Source organism: Bombus fervidus, unplaced genomic scaffold (genome assembly GCF_041682495.2).
Source record: "Bombus fervidus isolate BK054 unplaced genomic scaffold, iyBomFerv1 scaffold0116, whole genome shotgun sequence".
Classification (NCBI taxonomy): Eukaryota; Metazoa; Arthropoda; class Insecta; order Hymenoptera; family Apidae; genus Bombus; species Bombus fervidus.
This window is the reverse complement of record NW_027212678.1, coordinates 1-2,500: the sequence shown is the minus strand read 5'-3', so window position 1 is coordinate 2,500 and position 2,500 is coordinate 1. Positions and strand designations below refer to the sequence as shown.

General features: G+C 49.9%; 1 non-coding gene across 1 annotated transcript; it reads right to left on the bottom strand.

Annotated features, from left to right (window-relative positions):
- Positions 1–1,550: 1,550 nt before the first annotated feature.
- LOC139997576 (5.8S ribosomal RNA) lies at positions 1,551–1,705 on the bottom strand. The gene has a single exon (XR_011802933.1). It is a non-coding gene; the product is annotated as a 5.8S ribosomal RNA (ribosomal RNA).
- Between the last annotated feature and the right edge of the window lie 795 nt (positions 1,706–2,500).

The window sequence follows — 2,500 nt, the reverse complement described above, 5'->3', positions numbered from 1 at the left end:
CTCGGGGACTGGACGACCGGCGATACGTTAGGATGCGCGGTCCAGCGATAGACGACGAAGAGACATGGGATGACCAACGATCTCTTTTTCTCTAATACTCGGAGCGCCGAATCGCCTTAAAGCAAAAAAAAAATCACACGCGCGTACGTCGTACGTACGGCGCGTGTATACCTCGTCTCTAATCAAGTTTCGTTAGTCTTTCTCGAGCCTCGCCAAAGAGGATCGTTCTCTTCCTCTGCGCGATCTCTCCGTGCCAATGTCAGAGATTATTCTCTTTCGCACGACGACGAAAACGACTATTTTCGACGATCCGAACAACTTTGTAACGGACTCACATGCACATCTTAAAATCGAGTACAGAAACGTTGCGCAACACCGTGAGCTTTTCTCTTCTTCGTCACCCTTAAATATAGCCGATCGTAGACGCACGCTAGATCGTAACACACTTTTCGTTGATTTCCGACGAACGTGGCTTTGGGCCAGGCGCGCGGGCAGAGAGATACGCGACCGACGGGGAAAAATTCGTCCCGATACATGTACGCGTACTCTCCGATCTCCGCGCAACGCTGGGGATCATCTCCCTAAGTCATCAGCGTTCGAAGAAATCTCGTGTGTCCGTTCCCGGATCTACGGCTTTCTCTGGGTTCGCGAAGAACAGAAAAAAGCACAGAGGATGAAAAACGCAACGACGACCCATCGATGCGACGGTCCTCGTTGTCTTCTCGTCAGTCGTCTCGCGCCTGCAGAATACATCTCTGCCGCACGAACAGACGGAGTGGGTATTCGATCCCTGGGGCTGTACGAGTAAAAACATCTTGATGAAAAGACGGTTGTGTTTCTTTAAGGCACACAGTTTTTCGTTACGCCACCAAGTTTAGGTTTAGGTTTTAATATCTTGGTTCTCTTTTCTCTCCTCTCTCGACTGACTTTGTTCAAAAATATTTTTGCTTTCTCTCAGTCTCGCCAAAAATTCATTTAAGACGACGTCGGGGGCGCGGTCATTCGTGCTTATCGAAGACTAACAAAACGTAGCAGAGGCTGATACAAAAAGAAAAAAAAAATCGGCCACGAAGAAAACTCGCTCTGTGTATCTCGATAACCGCGTCGACGACGACGGTTCTCTCCGCGCTCTTTTAATTCGTATCCTTCTTCTTGCGCTTTCGTCCGACTCAGAAACGTTCGTAAAACACGAACGACGGCGGGTTGTCAAGCCAAGAAGGGACAGAGAAGAGACGGAGGTAGTTTTGCGAGTCTCCCGTGAACGCGATAGATTTTTCATATATATTTGTATCGAGAGCATGCGTACGCCGGTCTCCACACGATCCAGCGACGAACGCCGACGAACGTCCAACAATCGCTCGTACGTCGCGTACGAGCCCTCGACCGCTCTTTAATTCGTATTCTTTTGCTTGGCGCTCGTCCTCCGACTCAGAAACGTTCGTTTAAAGATAAAACGAACGACGGCGGGCTGTCGACGAGGCAAGAAAGAACAGAGAGATACGGACCGAGAGCAACGATACGCAACGCAAGCAGTCTTAGGTTTACGTGAGCAACCCTCAGCCAGGCGTGGTCCAGGAATTGTATCCGTGGACCGCAATGTGCGTTCGAAATGTCGATGTTCATGTGTCCTGCAGTTCACACGTTGACGCGCAATTAGCTGCGTTCTTCATCGACCCACGAGCCAAGTGATCCACCGTTCAGGGTAATCGTTTATGCATGGATTTTTGTTTGTGTACTCAGGTTTTTGTACTCTTATTCTCGGTTCGAAAGAAGCCGATATCCGACAAACGTCCGACCAACGGGAATCGAACGCGCGGAAGTCGCCATATGATTGACGACACGAAAATACGTTCGAAAACGAAATCGGACGGACTGCGCGACGACACACGCAGCCCGCCGACCGGGCGTAAAGTGCATTATAATATATAACAACCAACGAGATCGAAGCTCCGTTCGTCAGGAAACGACGGGGATATAACACCCGATTCTGAATCCTCTGTACAGCACACGATCTCGCGAAGAAAGCGCACGGTGGCTAGCCCATGATATATATATATGTTCGTTCCTCTCGTCCAGTTATTCGAAGCAAACAGCCGATATGCATCTCCATCGTTCGGGTAAAAAAAAATCGATGGGACGCGCACGGTCGTAGTCTTCCTCGCGCGGTCGTTTCTTCCCGATAGCCAGAAGCAGAGTTTGAAAAACTCTAGCGACGGAACGAGGCATTAGACTCTCGACAACGAGGATACAGACACGGCCGGCGGTCCCCTCTGAATCGACTTCGGTGGTTCAGGTAAAAATAAAAAAAATCGATGGGACGCGCACGGTCGTCCTTCCTCTTCCTCGCGCGCGGTCTATTCTTCCCGATAGCCAGAAGCAGAGTTTGAAAAACTCTAGCGACGGAACGAGGCATTAGACTCGCGACAACGAAGATAGAGAGACGGCCGGCGGTCCCCTCTGAATCCACTTTGGTCGCTCAGGTAAAAATAAAAAAAAATTC